The 25,631-nt window shown below is 35.4% G+C and overlaps 1 protein-coding gene across 11 annotated transcripts in view; it reads left to right on the forward strand.

Annotated features, from left to right (window-relative positions):
* The window catches only part of LOC118277302 (focal adhesion kinase 1), a 175,868-nt gene that overhangs the window by 83,833 nt on the left and 66,404 nt on the right, over positions 1-25,631 (forward strand). For 5 of the 11 annotated variants that reach the window (XM_050696628.1, XM_050696630.1, XM_050696636.1 and 2 more), the window contains exon 1: positions 9,745-9,905. The exons of 5 other annotated variants lie outside the window; for them this stretch is intronic. The gene's annotated coding sequence lies outside the window, so the exon portion shown is untranslated. Of the gene's footprint in view, positions 1-9,743; positions 9,906-25,631 lie in introns of those variants that run through there. One more of the 11 variants, XM_050696639.1, reaches the window with a different exon arrangement.

A 25,631-nucleotide genomic window follows, 5' to 3' on the forward strand; every position in this document is an offset into this window, starting at 1 on the left:
AATTTAATGTAAAAATATTGACTCCCCTTTACATATTAATAAGCAGGTTATTTACACTTCCACTCCATCTAAATTTTACTGCGTCATAATTCCGTTTGTACGTAATATGTAAATAGTCATCACGTATTATAATTACCTTTATACGTCATTATGACGTATCTCTGATCCGTACTAAGATATGCAAGAGGATTATCCACCGTCATTGTTTGTCAAGGAAAGATTTAGGGAAAACATTCAACACATCTGCTGATTTCTGACTAATAATTTAAATGGCAAAATAAGCTTTTTGCTGCAGCTATTTTACTTCGGCTGCGTAACTTCATATCACATCCTACTCGCACAGCTACACAGCACAGCTTACTTAATACCTATAGGTGAAAACGGTCACAGTTTAGCTATTACATCTTCGTAGCTATATAAGATCTCTGGTGGAAAAGCGCCCTAATTCACACGGAAAGATGTGACGACTCGATTGTTTGCGTGAAATAGGTACTGAAACAACTAGACTGAAAACGTACTTTTCAGGTAGTAACGAACTACATTTTTATCCCAATTTTCTTACAAAATCAAGACTTATTTAGAAAAAGAAATCTTATTAAGTCCACGTGGACAAAACCAAACGCAAAAAGAACAAATAAATAAACTTCTCTATAATAATACACATGTAGAATAATCAAGTAGAATTCACCACAAGATCACAATTAGACCGATGAGTAACTAATCGTAGGAACTATCCTCATACCAAATCATGTTTTAATCATGATTACGCCTTAACAGTAGTAACCCAGTTTCAAGCAATAGAGGAATCATTGCTTCGGTTTTCCTCTCATTAGAGGAAACTTACGATAACAATAGTTCCATGGAAATACGAGTAAATAAATAATTTAAATGACTTTACATATGTAAGAGCAGATTTAGATTTTAGTATGGATATGGTGTAATGGTTTGTTCATACGAGATTAGCTAGAAAATGAGTGATTTTAAATGCGTTTGAAAAGGTTGTAGTAATAAGACTATTTATTTAGTGTAAGTTGTTTAAGCAAAAGGTTGTTTCTGAGTATGGTTTTTATATAAAATGAATTAATTCATTTGGTTGTCCTCGGGGTTATTTACTTTTTCTATCTGTTTGACTGAACATTGGTATTAGACCAATGTTCAGTCAAACAGATAGAAAAACAACATATTGTTCTCACATAGCTGAAGCAATCAAAAAAATGTAACGAGAAAATGTTTTCCGAACGTATTCGAAAAAGAGTTCGTACTAGAAATCGAACGAGAGACTAGAATGTCATGCTCTTCAATTTATCTGATTTATTATTTTACCCTAACATATATTTTGGACACCAGACAGACCAAAACAAACTTGAAATCCCAGCACTAGCTCATGATTGTCCAATTGTGAGCCAGTAACTAGTTTCGTCTGAACACGCTCTTGTGGACGCCGATACGGTACATTGCAAGAATACTAATAGTACCTTAGTACTTCTGTTTGAACCTAGGAATATCCAAGTGTAAAGACTTGGTTCCGACTAGACTGTTAGTCATGTCTAGACTGGAACTTAGCCCGGAAACTGGAAATTAAACGCGGTAAAATGAGAAATGATTTTGTAAAGTTGCGTCGGTAGATAAAAATGTTTTCTGCTGTTTCTTTTGGACAAATAGTCACAAATGTAATTACTGAGATCTAGGGTATGAATACAAGGTTAAGTAAAGTATTATTGAGTGTTTCGACTTGAATGGCGATGATGACGGGGCATGCAAATTTAAAATCTATTTAGTTTATCAGCTAGGTAATGAAAAAATATTAGACACGAATTTTGCCAATCAAGGTTTAAGATTGGGAGCAAATACGTCATTTCTACGTATAAAACGTAACTAGAAGTGACGTCACGAGATATTTCAAGTCAGTATACCTTCTAAAATATTTGTTTCCGTAAGAAAATAAGAAATACGTGTGTAATGTTTTAAAAAAATCTACAAGGACATTAAAATAAAATAAAAATGTCATTTACCCTGTTCTCTATAATAGATCTCTACTTCTACACAATTAACGAATAGTTTGTCAAGAAATATGCATACTTACCGCTTATGCAGACTTATTCGTCAACTCGGCCACAATAAACTCGTCCGCGCGGTCGAGTCGGGAATTTCAAACATTAATTATTTTTTTATTATGCATCTCGGCCGATTCACATGGTCGAGTTGATGAAGCTATTTATTCGTATCTTTTATTCGTCAACTCGACCGACATTGAAAATATGAGGCATTATTGTACAGTGATATACAAAAGTGTTTCGTTTCTAATTAAATTTTTGTTCTTCTGGGTATATTATATAATATAAAATAACTTAAAATTGATGATGATGATGATGATTGCTCAGTTTAGTATTAGGTTCATTTCTTTCCACCGATATAAATTCCAAGTTGCGAGAGAGAGACAAAACTATTTTAACTAATCAGGGTATATGTATGTAAGGTCATGATCAAAATGCTACATTTTACAAAACTAAAGGGTGATTCTAATGAAACATCTACGCTGTTTGTGTTAGCACAGCACGCATTTTAATCGGCCTAACAAAATAAATCTTTCCATGATATGCCTTAAACATTTTCTACTCAAATGTCCATTTTGTACTCGGTCGAGATGACGAATAAAAAAAATCACAAAAATTAGCCGGATCGACTCGATCGCATAGTGAATGTTCCTACGGTCGAGATGCACAATGAAATAATAGGTAGATTTAAATCTTCCCAACTCGACCGCGCGGTCGAGTTTATTGCGGCCGAGTTGACGAATAAGTCCTTATGCAAATCAAAACAGCTAAACAAACCTTTGACGCTTAAACCTATTAAATTTAAAGTTCAATTTCCAAAATCACAATCTATTTGCTCCTACCACGAGTAACGAGTGATTTACTGTTTCAATCAAGTCGGTTGCTATGCAAATTCAATGATTTAATATGTGGACCTCTACCGTCATGGGTCCGTATATGGCAAGCTTGTACAGCTTGTACTTGCTAATTGTGATTGGGCCTTTGACATCATGGTAAAGTTTCTGCTGTTTACTAGGATATCTACTGAGTAATTAGTTTAAATCTATACTATACTAATATTATAAAGCTGAAGAGTTTGTTTGATTGTTTGTTTGTTTGAACGCGCTAATCTCCGGAACTACTGGTCCGAATTGAATAATTATTTTTGTGTTGGATAGTGCATTTATCGAGGAAAGCTATAGGTTATAAAACATCACGCTATGACTAATAGGAGCCGAGCACAGCGGGTGAAACCGCGCGCAAGTAGCTAGTGTACAATATACATCTCTAGAATGACAAACTTGTAGAATAATCAAGTAGTTTAGAATTCACCGCAAGATCACAATTAGACCGATGAGTAACTAATCGTAGGAACTATCCTCATACCGAATCATGTTTTAATCATGATTATGTTTAACCAGAAGTAATACAGTTTGAAGTGTAGAATATCTAATTATTGGAGATCTAGTCTGGTTTACCTCAATAGGATAGATGATTAATTTTCATTTTAATGTCCGTTTTGTAGATTATTTTAAAACATTAGACACGTATTTTTCATTTTCTTACGGAAACAAATACTTTCGGTGATATATTGATTTGAAAAACGTTTTATACGTAGAAATGACTTATTAGCTCCCATTCCTATACTAAAAATTTTAATATTTTTATCTAAGATTGTTATCTTATACGACAAAATAAAAAATACGTGTCTAATATATTTTCATTACCTATGAACGTCGAACTGACGGACTAAATAGTTTACCATATAGCAATGGACGTGTTATGAAAGTTGGATGACAAGCATGCGACAGGTATAAGTTCCACTTGATTAATATTCTTCATACATTATTATTAAATGATATATATTAAAGAGAAATAGCGATTACCTAATAACTACCACATACATTATCTCCTTTACATGTAATCTGCATGAACTTGCAAAAGAAAATATTCTAGAAATGTTTAAAATTGTATTTTCCATTTTTTTGTCGTGTGATTTTTTAGTTATTTTCAGATTCGTTACGATCGCGAACTGACAGCGACGTTGAACAATGCACGTCACTCAGTTTTGACAGTTGACAGTGACGTTTGAATAATAGTTGACAGCTCGTCTGTCTAAATGCCAAAAATGTTAGTTTTATGTGATTTGAATAGGTATTTTAGATGATACTGGCAGTATAGTCGACAGCACTGTATTAAAGACTCGGAGTTTCATTAGAGAAAGAAAATAAAACTATTTTAGATATTGATTAAAACAATAAAGTTGAAAATGTGATTTGACAGACGGGGGCAGGTTGACTTGCCGCCATATGTACTAACAAGACGCTAACAAATCTTCGTTTATATTGGAAAACTTCAGTGATCGCTCTTTGGTTGGTCGTAACTTTAACACCACTAAAATGTTCGGCTTATTTCGGACAGTTTCGCCGTCCCGAAGTGCCGAAGTTTGGGTTCCGCTGGTATTTATGGAGCGGCCATGTTTTATTGCTGTCTTTGAAACTTGAAGGACCACAGTCCACACTGTGGTGTGTTCGGACTTACGAGAGTAGAGACCCTAGATTTTTTTTTGTTATTTGTATATAAAAACTTCTTTCCCTTTTTATTGTTTTGAAAAGCATCAAAGCAGTAAATACTTCTTTTGGTTTAGCATGTCGATATGTCTAATCCATATCTTTTAAGAACTATAAATATACCGTTTCAAATATCAGGCGATCATCGAATGAAAGAAATTGGTTTAGGTTGATCTACCTATTGTTCACTGTACCACAAATATTAAGATTAAGGAAATGTTACTTATACCGATAATATTTTAAGTAAAATTGTGGGAAAATCACGAAATAAATTGAGTTGACTTTTCTTATGTAAATATGTGTAGTAATTGAGTTTTTTTGTTAGTTGTGCAAATATCAATCTTTATTAAACTAAATAAAGTAGATTTCAGGGATCCCATCGTCTGCATAAATCAAACAATATTTTACAAAACCAAGCTTTTATTAACCGCACACTAAACACGCCGTTCCACTTAAATACCTTTGCTGCCATTTACACGATAAAAACAAAACGCATAACGAGAACAGGTCGGAAATAATTAAAATGAAAGTCAAAGCACAGTCGCGAGCTTGTAGGAACAGAATAAAAAAAGATTTAATTCACACGTCGGTACACAAAGTACCTACAACACACAAACATATATTATGTAGTTGTTTGTATATATCGCCCATTTAGAGGCAGTCACGATTCGAATACACGATTTCAATCGACACCAGCGTGCATAGACAGCGAAGCTAGTAACGCTGTCAATATTTACCATTCGATATTTGAAAAGCGACGGTTGTAAACAAATATGGCGGTTTGACAACTTTGACATGTGTCAAACGCGGTTATAGCTCTTTTGGTTAAATCAAATTGCTTTCATGAAAGATATATTTTACAAGTAAAACGTTAGTTTTACTAAAAACTAATCGAATAATAACTATCTGTAAATGTATCTAACTTACCCCAGAATACTGAAATACTACTTAATTGTTGTACTTAAATATCATGCTATCTCTGTCATTTTACTCTGTCTTTTTCATTATTCTGTTTTGGCATTCAAGTACGAAGTCTGGCTAAATATTTTCCGCTTACACCAGACGCAGGTATCATGTGCCAACTACCTTCAACTTATGATAAAAAATACAAAGCAAGGGAAAACCACAAAAACAATAATGAAACTTTATAAAAGGCTATCGAAGACAGGAAGCTAAGGACGTAGTAGTCAGGAAAATATCAAAATCAGTGATATCTGTAGACATGTGCATGTCCGCACAAGATAAAGAAAGGTCGTGTGCTTATAATGTATTTGACATTTAAAATAATTACACGCCGCACTCGTATCTCGTGTACGTTGCTAATTCTAGGACAATGCCACCTTTCTCTTTAATTGGTTAAACTTCCGTTAAACTCATTATTATGTTTTCTGTATTGTAACTAGCTTCATGTTTTCGGTTTGGTTTCGTTTTACCTGTATGAAGAGTAATATAACGTAATCATATAAGTCTCTAGATGCCTTTAATCGACTCAATATTTTTTTCCTTTTTAGGGAATATATAGGGTATAGTAAGATGAAGCTGTTAAAATTCTGAAATCTAATCATTCTCTTTACCTAAACCGATTCTGAAAGTAATCGTTTTCCTTATTGTGGTGACACACGACATATGACAGATGATAGAAGTCGCACATAAGCGATCGACGAATAAATGAACGGATGACACATGGATCAACGCACACATGGATAGAAAATCCCAATGAATAATAGTTGGACAGAAAGCCCGCCAGGCATAATCATCTCAGCTGATCAATGGAACTATACTTACTGTTCCCTAAATTGTCTGAAGATTGATTTTAAGTTTCAATTTGTGAATAAAGAATGGTATCAATATCTCCATTCACATATTTCGTTTCGCTTTCGCGCCTGATCGCGTTCGATGCGCACACGCACGGTTGAAAAGTGAACGTTCCCCATGATCGTACGCAGTGTTTACATGAGTCATTATATCGTCATCTACTTACCATTTACTGTTACTCCTCTAGGTCGGTACAAATACCTATTTATGAACACTATTATACGATTCTTGACTTTAAAATGTAGGTTATATGTTATATTTTTGTTTGCTTGTGTGTCTGTCCAAATTTTGTTTTTGTTAGTAATGTATCATTATTTAAGTCCTCTCTCTACCTCTATTCATACAATATTATTCACCCCTTTCACATCAAGCCACAATCAAAATTGATCACTAACTCACCCAACCTTTCAGTTCAAATTCCCTCGTCTTTCAGCCGTGTAAACTATGTTTGCTTTTCATTAGCTATGAAAACGTGCTCGTCGTTTGTATGCTCATTAACGGGTGCACTATTACCTTCCTTGCTTGCTCTTGTTTTACACTCAACGTTGGCGTCAAAATCTCTTCAGATTTCTGCATGACATTATTATTTTATTACTGGACACTGAAATTCTGGGCTTTTTAATACAAGTCGAACGTTTGACACTGACAATCGATTAATAATGTAAAAATTTTATATGTCAAATTCAGCTAGTATGATTTTATATTAAGTTATGACCTAGTTATAATATCTAGGTTTAACAGAGTAGAGTATTGCAAATTTTTATGGTTTTAATATATAGTTTCAGTTTATTGTATTAGATATATTTGCCGATTTCTTACTGCGTGATACAATAGATTTTATTTGAGGGTGGAAAATCATCCAATGACTTCTCCCCCCTAAGTGAGGCGAGAGAGAGAGTGTCAGACTCTTACTGACTAAAAACCACCCCGTTCCTTCTCCTGCTTTGAGCCGGAGTCCCGGTAGCCTGTTACGGTGTCCGCAGCTCCGATACAATAGCTTTCAAAAAGAAATTACCTATGTCATGCTCGTTTTAATAAAAGCTAATGTTGAATTTGCCTTTTAAAATCTAAACCTTTATCTATAAACACTAACACCAAGTACTACCGCATCTAAAATGTAGTTCATTCATAATCCATAATTCATAAATGTGATCTCGGCTGAGTAACGGCCTCAGGTGTGAGGTTGACGTTCTCTCGTTTCCGTGTCTGACTGTTCGTGTTCATAATGTATCTAAATGATATGATATACTTCCATATTATTATTGTTATCACCTTGCTTCATATTTTTATTTATTTGTTCTTTCTTCCGTTCCGTTTCGTTTAATTGTCGTTGGTCAGCTGTTTTGGTTTGTACGCGATTTTGTTTTTGTTTGACTATGTCTGGGTACTACTAATTTCGTTGTTTGCTGTTTTAGGTTATTTCTATCGTTGTTGTTTGTATGTATTTTTATTACTGTATTCTAGTATTTAACATTTGGTTCATCTTTATGATTTACGAACTTCGGCATTATACAAGTCTTTTTATGTTCACGCTTTACACAATAAGCGTTGACAATAATACCATTACTAGATTTAGATTTAGATGTCAACCATGATTGTCCTACTGTAGGGTAAAGGCCTCTTTAGCCTCCTTACACTCCTCTCTGTGTAAAGCTTTTTTTAATGCCATTACTATTAAGAAATATATCGTGCAATCAACAAATTACTTCATTAAGAGAGAACTAAAGACTTAAGAATACTAGTATCTCAGGGTGCCATATAAAATCCAAACACTAAACTACTCATGAATAAATATGGCAAGTGTAACTGTGTTTATATGTTAAAATATTGACTGTACGTGGTCGAGACCTCGCATACCTTCGGTTAACGACGGATTAATTGCATTTTATTGATATAACACTCGCCCTCGTTAGTACTTACTGTGTCTAGTGCTTTAGAGGTATGGATAGAAGGTCCATTTTGTAATATCATCTCGTGGCTTGTCTTGTCATTTGAGACTTGTTGTGACGTAAGCTATAGGCCTTGTTAGGTAAAAATTTTACCCATTTTCACCTAATTATCTTCAATCAAGTCACAGCTGTTTACCAGGGCTCCGGCTTGAAAGCAGGAGTAGAAACGGGGTGGTTTTTAACCAGTAAGAGTCTCTCGCGAGAGAAGTCATTGGATGATTTTTCCCCCTTAAAAAAAGCTGTTCCTTTCTAACAGGAGCTTTTTCTAAATGTATAATACTATATGTTCTTTCTTTGTTCAGAATAAGGTCTTCCTGTCCATTAGGGGCCTCATCATTAAGGTTCTTTGTCGTTAAATTTTTTCGTCACTTTGTTGTTTGATAAAACTCATCTATCATATTTCTAGTATAGACCTTCTGTTTTACTATCTTCGTAGTAAAGACCAATGTGAGCAAAAACTAGCGCTCTGAGCAATTACTTTTAATGTCATACCGAGTATATTGACTTTATATGAAACTAAATAAAAGTAGAAAATATATTACACACATTTTTTCAACCCGTTTCATCGATCGAACGTCAATATAAATTAATTCAATTTATTCCCAATCCATCTTGATGACTTTTTTTTTGCAGAAAACGCACGAATATGCAAAGGTCAGTAACGGATCTTGGTTTCCATGTGAATATTAAAATTCGAATTTTTGTAACGGTTTTTAATTGATGTTTTATTCGTCCTCTATAACGAAACGAAATGCCTAAAATTTGCATCTGTTCTCTTTTCTTGATTAGATTGCAAATCTCCGATTGGATTGCAAACCATGTCGGGTCTAGTTTAGACTTTTTTAAAGACTCCGTTGTGAAATCTATACTCTAGAAATATATTGTTGGTATAAGCACATGGTCTTGTGTCTTCATCTTGTTTTTTATTAAAGTTGGTATTTATTCTGTTGACATGCCTTAATACTAATAAATAAATATTGTCTACTATCAACTATTTGCTCCCGTATCCAACCCACACTTTTCATCGGCCACGCTATAGTAGTCACATAAAAATCTATTTTTAATAGCCTCATGAATTTGTCCACAAAGTAGGTTGTCAATTGCAGCGTGTGACGCGACCTAAAAATAAAACCAATACCACGCCTACATCAACACGACCAGTATCCAAACCAGCTGACATTTCTCTTAAAAGAATTCACATTTTATTTATATTTATTCCAATAATGTTTTGTAAATCGTCCTTGACTATAGAGCCTTGCGAAATTACGCCTTCGCGTCATCACAGAGTAATCACCCACTTTCTACATCCTTCTCTGATATTCAAAAGCTTCATAGGTGTGAGCGAGATAGATGCCAAAGGTGAATGATGCGTGCGGTGAGCTCTGTCTCCAGCCAGTCTCAGGCCGCTGCGCGTGCGGCGCGGACAGCGCATTCGAAGTTTGAAATAGCGCTTAGTCGCGAGTTCGATTTTCGAAATAACGAAGTTTGTCGATGTGCCATTGTTCTGTGGTTTTCTGTGAACTGTGAATTTATGAGAGGTTTTTAATTATTTTTGTTAATTTTTTTGCGGTGCTTTAGATCCTCAAACAAGTTGCCTTATTAGTCATTATTTTTTTGTGACCGCCTTCCTGTGAAGCTTGTGATTTATAACTAAGTATGATGGTTAAAATAACCCGTGTATACGCACATAAAAAACCTAATTGGTTTAAAGTGCCTATTTAAATCAAACCGTTCGTGATCTTACGTCTAACGTCCTCAAATACTCGAAATACTTTTAGGATTTGTCAGAAGCGTTCGACACATTTCAACGACAGAATTTCTAAACCTAAATATATTCTATTATAACCCATAAAATAAATAAAACTGCAAAGAAAGCCCACTCATAAAACAAAATAGAAACGATTCGATAGTGGGAACCCACGCGAACAAAACCCTATAAAATTACGTGAGTAAACAATTTTCTCGATTCGTTCGGAGACAGACGTTCTTTGTGTCGATCTTTATGCGACAGTTGGAAATAAACGAGACAGTGTAACTGCTACAGACGACACTGTCACCCTTCACAACCAACTCTATTTAGATCCACGTTTTTATTAGACTTTTCAACGTTTGGACACATCTGTTGTAGCCTGTGTTTGTCCTCGTTGAAATGTTAAGTTGCATCAATGATAGTGTCAACGTTTTTACTTTTGCTGGTGTTAATAATACTAAATTAAGCATTAATATAGATATTAACAATGTCAAAGGAAACAGTGTCGAGTTTGATAACTTTATCAATACCAGTTTTAAGCTAATTGGGTCTGCTGAAAATTGTCTTGAACCACGAAATTGATAGTGCATTTTTAATGTCAACAAATCTTGTAATAATAACGTTTCTTAGTATGATTATACAGCTAAAATCATCTTGACATACATAGTTATTCTGACAGTAAACTAGATTTACTATGGACTTATCAAAATATTCTCATCAATGAAGCTTCAACGAATAGTCATCGTCACAAAATCATGACAATCATCAATCATCCTCCACTTCAAATCCCCCACTTAGATGCGCAGGAAATGACGACTTGACTTCGAAACGGGACCACCCAACTCTCGACCGATACCTAAATATCATTAGGTATGGATCCCATCGTTCGTATCGTGCCAAAGAATTTGAATGCAAAACATTTTCGAGGAATGCATAAGAGGTCAAATAACGTTGACCATACCTGTGCGAGACATGCCATAAAAATTGCACAAATACACGCAGACTAGGTCTCAGACATAGTAGATAACCTAGACACGGATAAAACTAAAACACTTAAAGTAAATACTATAGAAATAAATCAACATACAAATGCCAACGCTGATGATAAATAAGCAGCTGTTTTTGGAGTTAATGTAACAGGTAAATATTATGTTTTGAATGTAATATTTTGGTTTTCCTGACTAAATGACGTTAATGTGAAGTTTACGGTAAATGGATACTGAGATCATGATCCTTAAATAGAAAGTTACTAAACTTTATTGGAATTTGATACCTAAGTATTTAAAGAAACGTACCATCACCTGTAATTTTGTTTAAAACATTGAGGTAATAGTGCGTATACATATACATAACGTTTAACTCAAGGCTTAAAGTATTTTCGGTTCTTAGGCAGAAAAAAAGAAATAACGTATAATTTGTAGAATCTTTATAAGTCAAAGTCAGGATAAATAAATAACATAAAACATTTAGCGAAGTCGAAACAGTACAACTAATTAATGTGTTTCAAATTGATGGCACGGCTAAACAATTATTTGTGACTAATTTCAAAAGAGACTATAACTGCTTTAACCTCTAGAATTAGTCAGTTAGGAAATACCGTCCTCATTTTGTTTTTAAATACTAACGTGAACAATTGCGGTTATTTAGCCAATACATTAATAGTTGACTGATGAAGAGTCCCTCTGTGACTCGCAACTCGTAGAACATTAATTTCTCCAGTGATTTACGTGAGTAAACCGTGATTTTAGGTAATTTTGTATGTCTTACGATAGTTATTATAAAAATAATTATATTTATAGAAAATAGTCTGGATACATTATCAAAAACAGTTGCATACAAAAATGACCCAATAAAAACATTTGCAACATTTACCAATACATGCTAAATCTATCTGCTCGAAGATATACAAAACGTTCTTAAAAATATTTACATTGGATCCGTTTGAACTAAATTCTTGAATAAAACGGGGTCAACAGACGACCTCTTAGATTACTCTTAACACTTTGTTTGGTCTTACTGACACATATAATTGCTCTTCTGTCTTCGAATTGATATCCCAATAAATCTTATTAGTAACTGGGTCTTTGGCTATTTCAATTTCGCCTTGTAGCTTGATATCGGATGGTTTATGATCATCTTTAACTTCGTCGTCTATTATCACTAGACTATTTGTATCTACTACATCTAGACAATAGTTTATCTAGTTTATAAGTTCTGTAGTCACCGTTTCATCTTCAACACTGAAACCAATTTTACATAGGCATTCTGTAGCTTCGGTCCTCCTGCGGAGTGGGTTACCGGGGCTCCGGCTCGAAAAGCAGGAGTAGGAACGGGATGGTTTTAGTCAGTAAGAGTTTGACACTCCCTCTCACCTCGCACAAAGCGGAGCAGAAAATCATTGGATGATTTTCCCCTCTCAAAAATGAGCCTCTGTCCTCATCAAAAACGTTACCATGTAATTCACTCCCAATTATTAATTTAAACTGTCCTGCTATAATGGGACCAATGACGTTGCTAATCCGTTTAAAATTGCGATTAAAATTAATTGGTCGTTTCAACGCTTTGATGTGTTTTTGTATATTAATGGGGTCGTTCATCCAATTGTTAGTAAATAAATGGTGGAACGTTACATCTGTGGACACAATATCAACCTATCACCGAATCTGTCTCATATATTATTCTGTTTGTATGTGTGTAGTGAAGTGATCCCTTTTTATGCATTAAATATAATATGTACTAGTATATATCGCTATAACACTGGTTGCAAATTAAACTTGTCTATACAATGGTCTATAGGTGAAGATGAAACAGTTAATTCCAGTTGTTAAATTTTAACAAAAACAATTTTAGTAACTACAGTTTCATATCTAGCTGATACTAAACTGACTAACCACGTTCATATTTTAGCATTTCCTGTCTCCAAATATTGTTTCAACTTTTACACGTAAAATTACAAGCGTTGTATATATAAAATATTTTATCAAACTCTTCTCATTTCTCCGTCACCAAGTCACTTCAATAATCTAAACTCATAATTTTATTTATATAATGCGTCGTAAACCGCTTTCCTATTGGCTGTCTGTGCGATGACGTTATTTACTCATATTTATGCGTACACGCAGCGCGGCTGTTGTTAAACAAATCGTCTCGCTCCGTTTTCGACAGTTGAGTCACGCTTGCTAGGTTTAAAGTTAGAATGTAACTGACTAAACTGTGGTTAGGCTCATGTTACATTTAGATTTTTTTCTTTGTTTGTTTCTTTCATGGCTATTTTGTTATTGGGGAAAGATGGAAACGTAATAAACACATGCATTGTTGCCGCAGACAAAATACATGCATTGTCAAATTTTGGCTGTACCTACTTTTACATTGTATTTTTTTTTGTTTTCGTGTGAAATATTTTTTTTTCTTTCTTTACACATTTTCTAGTGCTTTTGTTCTAAAGCTTGTTATGTCTAATTCATTGAGAACAGAACACACATCTATAATTTCAACAACTGTTATATGCTCAGTTGTTCTATCATTAACTGAACCAATCATGTTGAATTTTATGACTCTGTGTCTCATATTCTCATTAACATGGTCCGGTTCAAAAAACCCTCGTACGATTTGCATGCAAACTGCAAACTTGTCCCATTAAATATTGTTCTCTTTTTGTGGTTAAGAAAAAACTGATTCAAGCCGTTCCATGAAGTAGACACGTAATTATGATGACTATAATTTAATTTAATATGAAAGTTGTCGACCACTGTAATACAGTTTTTCGATTATATACTGAGTTCATGGACAAGCCTTGAACCTGAGCAAAGGCAATATACAGTAGTGATTCACACTAATATTTATCACGCTGTCAATCACGCTGAAACTACTGAACGGATTTTGATGAATACACACAAGTATACTTACGCTGATTTGGGTGAATGGATACTTTTATCCATTCATTGTTGGCAGAAGCTAGTGATAAATTATTTTAGAACCATACAAACTCAAAGGCTCAATTGAAAATTATAGGTTTTAACTAGAATAAGAGAATTTCCCAATAAGGTCTTTTCGACATTGAAGTTAGTCTAAATATAAACCTATATACCCGGAGATACATCACATGATAAATGTAACACCTACTCTTCGTCAGTTGTATAACACTGATCGTGTGCCATGTTAAAGACAGAACGACTCACGATCATCGACCTACAGCATGCATATGCGTGACAAAAACATTGAAGAAGAAAAAACCACTGTTTTTATCATGCATTGTTCATTGTTATCACAATCACATTCAAGAAAGAAATCACGGACACACAGGAGTGACTCGCGAGAATAAAGTAGTTAATTCCAAAGCAAACGTTTTGTCCTACAAAATACAAGACCATGTTTATGTACGATACATTCGCGTGTATTTACTACTGTGGAATGTCGGAACATCTAGTAACTTGTCATCCCACGCGGGTAGTAAGAATCAATTTAGCAAAACTAGTTATTCTTGGTCTTGCAATGGATGTACCAGTAAACTGCGAAGGATTATTAACGCTTATATTACAATCATCATCATTATTATCATCATTATCATCAGCCGGAATATTGCCATTGATGGACAAAGGTCTTCCAAGATCGGGTTGGTCATAGTCCCCATTGTTGTCAGATGCTGCTTAGGAATCCCGTCCGCCCGTCTCTAGGTGGCTAATCGCAATTTGAGGAAATTCAGATCCACTCTTAAATTGGACCGTGATAACTGACTATAACACTTGTTCTCATTCTCTCTTCTTCTCTCAAGCAACGGATTTAAGTTTGTCTTATATAGAAACTCATACAACTCTGCGTCCATTGATCCGCATCGTACGGACCGCATCATCAGCAATGCCTACATGCGACGTGTACTGATGACGTCATACAGAATGCGTATGCGGGTCTGTGGACGCTTACCTTTATGCGTTGGTTTCGCCTAACCTCTCTCAGTCCGCCATATTAAATAACAACAGCATTCCATTTTCAAAATTCAACCAATGAACAAACATGACTGCATTTTGTGTTTGTTTATCTACGGCGAGTCTCACTATAAATAGAACGGATGTAACTTTTGACATTTACACTTATAAAGCACAAGGCTCTTGCAAATCTGTGTTTGTATTTGTAATTGTCGAGATAAGATTATCATATTTTGCTGCAGTTACAATCTACAGTTGTACTATGTAGATGTTTGATTTGTATGTTTTGACTGGCTCAATGATAACATAGTTTTTTTTACGGTGGAAAATCATCCAATAACTTCTTCTGCTTTGGGCGAAGCAAAAGGAAGTGTTAGATTCTTACTGACTAAAAATCATCCCGTTCCTACTCCTGCTTTTCGAGCCAGAGCCCCGGTAACCCGCTAGGTAGACTGCAGCAATGATAAAATGGTTGCGTTGCGAGGACCAACATCAAACAAGAGTAAAGTATAATTATGTATTTAGAAATTTTTAATAATAACACGATGTCTGATGCTGTGCCCAGTATACGAAAATTCTCCTCACCTCGTTGGAAAGCTAATGTATTATTATAATTATCTTCGTCATAATTCATTAAGAAATTGGCAATTTTTAAAAGAATGACTTTTTTACTCATCTTTATAATGAATGCTTCATTGAGACGTTCCCTAGCTACATCTTCCGCGTACAGATAATGGTAGCAATTAAGACTTTTTAAATAAAAACCTCCTTGATGCGATAAAGTATAATAACTTTATAAGTTTTTCTTTTGTGGGAACATTCATTAATTGTGATCATGTAATTAAATGGTTTTTGTGGCAACACTGGAAACTTTATTTATAGGTGCGTAATTTACTTAGCAGATAAGTTTGGATGTCGAAACTATCTTTCATCTTATCTTTCTTATTACAAATACAAAAACATTGCTTATTGTCTAGTGTTTTCTAGTAATACTCTCGATTTGAAATCGTATAACATCAACCGAAGAGACACCAATTATTATTTGTTAAAATAACACTGTTCATAGTCGTCACGCCATTTTATCCCCGAAGGGTTAGGCAGAGGTGCACATTACGGCACGTAATGCCGCTATATAATGTACACCCACTTGTCACCATTTGTGTTGTAAGTCCCACGTAAAAGGTGGTGAGCCATGTCAGTTTTTTCAGCCATGGTCGCCATAGTCCCACTGTATTACAAAGGCCTCTCTACCCTCCTCCCACTAGTCTCTTCGTAGAGCTTTCCATGACCAATCCTTTTCATGGGCATCTAATTCATCCCACCATCTCCCTCTGGGCTTGCCGAGACGTCTATTGACGTTGAGTGGTACATCCTACACATGCGTAATGAAAATCCCTTCAATACAAATTAGTTCATTGACCTAAAATACATCTACATCAATACCTACAGTGCTTTGTCCAACGAACTAGGCTTTGTTTAAAACTTTTACCATTTACTAAACCACTGAACACTTTGTCAGTACAGTACACGATGAGTCAGTGTGTCAGTCAACCTGTGATTAGGTTCAGTGTTTTGTACCGTCATTGTCACTCCAATTTCTAGGTTTGTTCCACAAACTAAATTGTCACTGTTGTGGCTTTTGTGTGGACAGTTTTGAACTTTGTCTAGTCTAGGAGCGTTGAATTTGTTGTGTGTGTGTTGAGTTGCTTGTGGTTTTGGGTTATTTTGTTTTGTATCGCCTTCTTCTATGTGAGTAATAAATTGTACTTTATTACTAATTTCGACACACGATCTTTAATTAACGTTCAATAAAAATAACTATGTTTATGGTGCTTTTCTACCAGAAATGTACTGTACCAATGAATATGATTGGTGGAGGCCAAACGCATTCACAGCAACAAAGCATAGGACATATCTGGTGGAAAAGCACACTTAAGCTTGCATCTATATCTGTATCAATATGTAGGTACTATAATGCGGTTAGGATTAGAATTGAAAGACATTTCTCACTTACTCACTCACACATAAAACGACAAGCGTTACCTTTTGTCAAACCATCTAAATTCTCTCTTCTTTTAATTTTATATTTTGCAAGTGCAACTAAATCTCATAACTCATCAAAATGAATAAACATGGTAAATATCCCGTCGTAAGTTCTAATAATACAACTAAATCTAATTCTCAAACAAACAAATAATGCACTACATACTAATTTAATCCTCCTCAACTGAACTTCTTTCATTCTCTTTGACAAAGTCATGTTCAAATCAGACTTCAATTTCGTCAGTTCTCGTCGCTACTCCGTAAATATCCTTGCTGCCATTCGCACGGCATCACATTAAGTTAATGGTGTCGGCTTGTGCAGTTGGTGGTCGCCTAGACGAAGCCCGTTCTTGTTTGCTATTAGCTATAATTGCTCTAAGCTTTTAGACTGATTCTGTTTCTGTCTGTTCATTGCTGAAACTGTTTTGCTTAACAGTGGATGCGTTGAGTTAAGGTTTATTGATTCTGGTGTGATTTTGATTATGGTCTGCATCGTTTTGTGAAAATTTTGCAAGTATTTACTTATGTGCTTAGTTGCAAATAAACGACTTGAAATTTGCAATCTAAAGTCGATCTGTGCACCAAACTACAGTAACTGTCGCATTCAGGAGACATTTAATATTTACTTAAACTTTCCTTAGTAACGATTGTGTTCCGAAAACAATTGCTAAGGACTGGGTTAAGTAATCATTAAATGTCGCTGATTATTTTTAGACTATTCTTGGGTTTATTCCGATTTGGCGTTTGGCTTGTCTGACAATATGTTATGTCTATACATATGTTCTCAAATAATGTATTTTCAAAATAACATAATTAACCGCTTTTTCTATATCATTGTTTCTTTTTAATTTTTTGCCAACATAAACATCTTCATCATTTTTCTATTTTCCTATAATCTTCTTCTTAATAACTTTTTTCATAATTTTCGACGCCATTATTATCATATTTATGTTAAAGTGTTTCCTTTGTCTAATGATTCTGTCACCACTCATCTTTTTCTCGAACAGAAATATTCGCTTTGCTCTGAAAATATCACGTTACATTTCTTACATCATTATTATTTATAAAACCAGGAAACTGATGTCTTAATACGAATGTGATTCATTCAAACTACTTCCAATATTTTCATAACGAATGTTTTTATTCCCCTCTTTGTTTTCAAGAACTTTGCTCTTTTGCCATTGTTTAGCTTCTATAGTTTATTGTTTGTAATTGCATGGGCTGATCAAGAGGCTGTGGCTTCCTTATCTTCATGAGGAGAAGTATTATTAGTTATTTTGATTAGTAAATTCTCAGTTATATCATGAAATAGGGTATTTTCTTTGGTGATAGTTTCATCTTCATTTACTTTGATACTATCATTGTAAAGTTTTGTAAATACGGCTTTATATACATCTTCTCTTACTAACTTGTAATGTTTTATTTCAGTCATAGATTTTTTAGTCACAACATCATTTTGTAGACACAGGAATTCCCTCGCGGTCTGACTTGACTCATCCTTTGGAGCCGTGCCAGATTTAGTTAGGGCTCACTTTTTGTTCATCCTATAATAGCCACGTAGCCTAAGACGTCACGTGAATGCTAAGTTCGAGGTGTTGAGTGCGATTCCCCGGTCGTTTGAATCCCAAATTCTCAGTGGTGAGATGATGTAAAGTCTGTTCGCTCGATCTGTCTGTTTGATAAAAAGTATAAAAACTCCTTAAATAGCTAAAGGGCTTATGTGTACAATGATGAACATAAAAGTTAATTCTACAGTGTAGTTTAGGGGTAGGGTCTAGAATTTGAAAATCGACCCATTAAATAGAAAAAAAAGTCCTACAAAGCACGCGCGACTCCTAGTACTACGAATGTCCAAGGGCGGTGCCAATCACTTACCACTACCTGACAAATCTGGTCATTAGTCCTCGGTCCCATAAAAAATTAATACAGTGGAAACCTCAGACAATACCTAGTATACTTATTACTTACCTATACCATTATCTGGGAAAGAAATCGCTCCTACATCATTACAGTTCCCTTCGCGCTCATGAATTAAGGAAAAAACCAGGTCTTTGTTATTTAATTTGTCAGGCTTCCGTTGTGCTGTCGTTTGTCATGTAATTAACTTGTGAAGGCCGATGCTGATGTGAACCGGCGATAAGAAGCGCCGGCCATTTTATTATGAGCCGCTTTAGTCTGGATTATGTTGGTTATTGGCTAGTTATGAGATATAGAATTTTGACTGTCTCTTTAGTACTTTATTTCATTGATGACAGAAAACTGTCCATGGTAAATCTTCTGCTAGGTAAAGCTGCTAGCCGGTGTCCCTCAAGGCGTTATGTAACGTCTTGATCTAGTCCGTCATTACAATTCTTTCGTATTTATAAAAAGTTTTTCCAATAGGCTCACCACCATATGTAATACATATTACATGGGACTTATAACACAAATGGTGATAAGTGAGTGTACTTTGTGCAGAAGCCTTACGTGCCGTAATGTGCACCTCTGCCTACACCTTCGGGGATAAAAGGCGTTGACGTTGCCTTTGCAAATTATCGCTTGTTGATTATCTACTACTAGTCTTATACTATTGTAAAACGGATCCGATATTTCAAGCCCTTTTGAAGTACCTCTACTAAAACACACCCATTTCTTCACACAACTCCTTCTACAAAAATGTTTAAAGCAAAGAAAGAGTTTAAAAATAGGTATTCTGAAAATAAATACCATTGTTTCCGATACAGAAGATACGAAGCAGTCGTAACGAAAACGAATACTTTTCCGATAGATGTGAACGACCTCGGTAACGATGGTAACGATGCTGGTACAATAACACAGCTTCCCGCGGGATATGATTAGAACTTAACAAGCTAGCTGCTCTTATGCTGTATTATTTTATACCTACTGCTTATGGTATTTACGTTTATTTTATTTTGTATTTGTTTAGTGTTATTTGGGTATTGCTGCGGTCATTTGTTGATTGGTTGCAAAGGATTTAATATGAAAGGAGTAGAATACTTTTAATACCCCTGGTTCCTTAAGTGTCGTAAGAACCTATTACTTACTGAACTATATGTTCACACAAATTGGGCAGCACTACTCTCTAATAAACCCTCAATCTGTTAAGAATTAATTCACAATCTTCCTAATCGCCGATTCACCGAGAACAACCCTTAAATTATTAACCACCAACAGGCCGGGAACGGACTTGTGACACTTCTTGTGTTATTCTTCTGGTGTTGTGCGATTGCTTACCATCGGGTGATCTGTCCGCTCGTTTACCGGCTTATACCACAAAAAAAAGCTTAAATGAAAATATTTGATAATTTTCATTTTTCTCCGAATAAATTAAATACGGGAATTATCCTTTATGTTTTGAAAAATTCCACGAACGTAGGAAATGCATTTAGTTTTTGTGTCGTTAGTTCCATATCGCTGTAATTGTCCTTAATTGTCTCTGGTAACTGAACTGGCGTGTTCACTATGCTATGATACCACACGCAGTGTTGTTGTGTATCTAAAAATTATTTATTTTGTGAATATTAAGGCAATTTTTCATAAGCCGGTAAACCCGCTACGGATCACCTGACGATAAACAATAATTGCCGTTGCCCATGGACACCCGAAACACCAGACGCGTTACAAGTGCGTTGCAGGCCTTTTGGGGGTTAGAAATTTAAGTGTTGTTGGGCAATCGAGGATTGGAAAGAGGGGTATTGGGTCTCCGGTAATCTCAATCACACAACGAAACACAACGCAAGCGTTGTTTCACGTCGTTTTTTTGTGTGGCAAATTACATCTTGAGCCTTGTGTAATGTAGCTGTGAAGTCTTCTAAATAAAGAATCCAATTAAATCGTCTTTATGCTATTTTTTTCTTTCCTAAGACCAGGGCTTACTCTTGAATCCAATTCCGATCGATCGTCATTGATATTGTGAAATTGCGTACTCTTGAGTTGCAACTCTAGCGCTCTTTGCATCCGTATTGCGTGGATATTGAATGAACTAAATGGTATTGTGTTTCGCTTTGTATCCTATTTGCTGAATGCTATTTTAACAGATACGATAGTTCTGGTATTGAATAATGATTGAAATGGCATTGGCATTAAGATTGGTTTCAAGATTAACCGTTTAATTCAGACTCCGTGACAATGCTGAAAATTTTAGTATCCGAAACAAGAATTATTACCGTTTTTATTCAATTCATTTTTCACACTTTCGTTTTTAGTTTATTATTTCTAGTCCTAATGAGCAACCTTTATCACTTAGCTGTATGGAAAATATATAGTAGCCGATTCTCACACCTACTGAATACGCCTATAAGATTTGGTAAAAATCGCTAATCAATCGGAGGAGTACGGTAACTAACATTGTGACATGGAAATTGTATATAGGTATATTAGATAATCTCTTTGCTCTTCACAGACTTGCGATCTAACTACAAAAATATCCATTACCTCGACTGTATATTTTCAATGTACACAATCTCTGGCCCAATCTCCACGTGTTTGAGCAACACTCGCTACAGTTTGCATACCGGATCAATTCGCGAGAGTCTTAGTAACTGGTGTTGTGATATCTGCGCCGGTCTCTTTGAAGCGTTGAAATACTAGTTCACGAGGATAAACATACGTACAAATGTTACTGCTGTTGTGTTTATGATGAATTGTGTAGTAGTACTGTAGTAATGATTGTTTGGGAATAGGAATGTGTTTGTGTAACACTAAAATTTTGAATGATTTGTGTGGGATCTTTCTTTTACGTGAATAGAGAGAAAAGTGTGCATTGTAAATTACTAGCTTCTGCCTGTGCTTTCGCCCGCGTTTTCGTGGGATGAAAAGTCTATGTGTTATTCCAGACCATAATCTACCGCTGTTTCAAAATTCATTGCGATTCCTTTAGCCGTTTTGATCATCGTGATTGAGTAACAAACATACATATAAGCATACAAACACACTATTTCGAATCTCTCAAACGTATTGTTATGAAATGACAAAATATAAAAATACGTGTCTAATATTTTTTAATTACATAACTGACGGACTAATTAGATTTACTTTACATACCCCGTCGTCATCCCTTTTACTTTCCCGAATTATTATTATCCCAACAATAACAAATTAATCAAAACTTGTAGAACACAAATAACAACAACGATAGTATTGTGACTTTACTACTTTTCGAAATCAAACAACAATAATTCTTTTCTATTTGACTCACCCGCCATCTTAGGACTTACATCTCATAAATCTTATCCCATCACAAAATATAACAAGAGAACGACATCTCGTCGTTTTAATATCGCAAATGTAGGTTAATGTAATGTGATTGTTGCGTTTCGTATTGTAAGGAAAAGCTACAGAAGGCATCACATCAAGCTGAACAACCAGTATAAGCTGACCTCCGACTGTACGGAAAGTTCATACAAAGCGAGACTATGATATACTGGTTTTAGTGTAGCCCGATGTGCACAAGACATATGTATTTGTATGTGGTAACAATATTTGTCAAAATGTTCGCGGAAAATTTCGTCCGCATTTTTTGTCGAAATGTGTGTGGATTTTTCTGGAATGCGAGGGTTAGTGCAGGATCAAAATAGATATTGTGGAAAAGGGAATATTTGTAAGTAAGCGTTTTATAGACACAGTACCCATTCGCGCGTTCGGGGCTCTCATTGGCCGATTCACTCGTGCCGGCTAATTAGAGCAAACTCGTACTAAGGGAACAGAAAGTTGAACTTTTAAATCAAAACAAGAAGAAAGTTATTTCTTCAATTTCAACTTTAACGTAACGTACGTGTATATAAAAATATATAAATTTTGTCTTTGTAGACAGTAAATATTCATTGAAATAAGATCATTGAATAACTATCTTTAACCTGTCTAAACCATTAACTTATAAGCCTCCTTGAATCTACCATATTCTACAACGTCTTGTATTATCCGTTATACATATTATGTATTAACAAAAGTTCCTCAACACACCGTCCCATTTCCAAATGTTGCTAAACACAAGCAGACTAAACTGCTTTCCTCACACGATGTAACACAATCCCCTCTAATTCCTTGCTTCGACCCACTTCGGTGATCCCGTGCAGACGTACCAACCCACAGCTTCACTTGTGAAACAAGGCAATGAAATAAAGTTAAGACGAATGGAAAACTAGAGGAAATAAGATTAGATTAGATTTAGATTTCAGCCATGATCGTCCCACTGAAGGGCAAAGGCCTACCTTCCTTCCACTGCTCTCTGTTTAAAGCTTTTTGAAATAAGAAAGCGGGTTTTTTTTGAGGCCCATTCACTTCTCCCGCCTTGGGTGAGGCAAGAGGGTCAAACACTTACTGACTAAAAACCACCACGTTCCTACTCCTGCTTTTAGAGCCGCAACCCCGGTAACCCGCTTGGCAGTTCGCAGCGAAGGGTTAGGCTAGAGATGTACATTACAGCACGTAATATTACTGTACAATGGACACTCTTTCACAATTTATGTTATAAGTCCCATGTAATAGGAGGTGAGCCGATTGCTTTCAGAAATGATGTGCCTCAATATTATTTTGTATAATCTCTCAGAACTCTTAGCAGTAGCATCGAAACTCAATGTTTCGATGCTACAAATAATAGCGATATCGTCGATTCAGAATTTCTCGTCCGATATGATGCATCTCACTAACAACTAGGTCTTGTGTTAGATCTTGTGAATGAAATAACGCATTCATGGAATTTCCGAGTTCTAAATTCTTGTTATACAAACAAATTTTAGAAATTAGTGCAACATAATTGTTTGTTTTAGCGGGTATAGCAGCAACCCCTGTTATTTTGATTACCTACATACAAAGATTATAAACAAAAAACAGACGGCAATTTACTCTCAATAATTTATCCGAAGCAATGGATTATCTAGCGGGTTTACTGGAACTCCAGCTCGAAAAGCAGGTAAATGTATTAACGGGGTGGTTTTTAGTCAGTACGAGTCTGACACTCCCTCTCGCGTTGCCCAAAGTGGGAGAAGTCATTGGATGATTATCCCCTCTCAAAAAAAAAACTAGCAATTTATCAAAAAGTATTGCCTACCAAAAAGTTCTGTTACAAACTCAACGGGCCCCACTTAGTAGATATTTCACAATACAACCTCTTTGGTTAACTGAGACATACAAACATACATGTACGCTTTCATTTCTGTAATGTTTACTAGCACTTAGTGTTTCAGTCGGTGGGTAACGGCAGAGAAACATTCGATTATCTACCTACATAGCTACTATACACAGTCTATATTGCTGTGAAACATGCGATCCAATCGTAAACTTTGTCTAAATTGTTTTCTATAACGATTCGGTTTTGTTTTTGACTATATACGACCATGTTCAAACCAAAACTATTATTATATAAACTTCCTAAATCGAAATTGGAATAGAATTTATTTTGGTTTCATGTTTTTTTTTTTTGTGTCAATATCAAATACAAAAACTAAAGCCTCGTCCTTACTAGGAATTGTATTTGTCAAGCGACATGTATCACCGGAGACATCGGGCGACGTCGCCCTACATCGCCTCACGTCGCCCGATGTATAAAGAAAAGCGTTGATGAAATGAAAGACCGGAAAGTATAGAATAACACTTGTATTGCTATAGAGAACGGTCTCTGTTAGAAAACCTTTGGACGCACAAGAAAAAAGGGAACATAGCACGTAGATAATTTAATAAAAACAAACAAATATCAAACAAATCATGGAGTGTACAAAGAAAACTAAGCTAATCCATGTTTACCATGTTATCCATAGGCCATTTTATAAATAAAATACGAACAAATAAGGGAGCACACAGAGAAAACCAAACCTATCCATATTTATAATGACATTCAATGGTCATTTAATCCAAACTCATTAACAAAGACACCATAATAGTTTACAAACTAATGACCCGATACTAAGCCACAATCTTGCCCATCAAACTGTAAACTTGCAATACTTGGCACGTGGCTCTAACTTGGCAAACATATTCCTTCGCCCTATTAAGTGGCGTTACGAAGCACTTTCTATTCTATTCGCTAGATGATATTACCAAGTTTAGTCTACACTAGGGTTGTATCTTGTATCAGGTTGAACACGATACCTGTTCCTCCTGTTATAAATAACGTTAAAATCACGGTTTTCACAACTATTATTTTATAACAGGTATTGAGAATTAATAACACTTTACTCTGGTACATTTTTGATGTGGTACATGTCGTTATAACAGGTTGTTATTTGAGCTGGGACTTAATTGTGATTTATCTGCTAAAACAACAGTTATATACTAATTGGGCTGATGCCGACCCGGAGCTGTGGACAGCCTAGGCAGTTACCGGGGCTCTGGCTCGAAAAGTAAGAGTAGGAACGGGGTGGTTTTTAGTCAGTTAGAGTCTGCCACTCCCTCTTGCCTCGCCCAAGGGAGGAGAAGTCATGGGATGACTTTTCTCCCTTAAGAAAAACTGTATACTAACTGTTACTTCACTCACGAGAATAACTATAATTTGTATCATACTGTTACTTATAACGACGAGAGGAACTGTTATCTATTATGTCTCATGCCTAGTT

Source organism: Spodoptera frugiperda, chromosome 10, assembly GCF_023101765.2.
Source record: "Spodoptera frugiperda isolate SF20-4 chromosome 10, AGI-APGP_CSIRO_Sfru_2.0, whole genome shotgun sequence".
Taxonomy (NCBI): Eukaryota; Metazoa; Arthropoda; class Insecta; order Lepidoptera; family Noctuidae; genus Spodoptera; species Spodoptera frugiperda.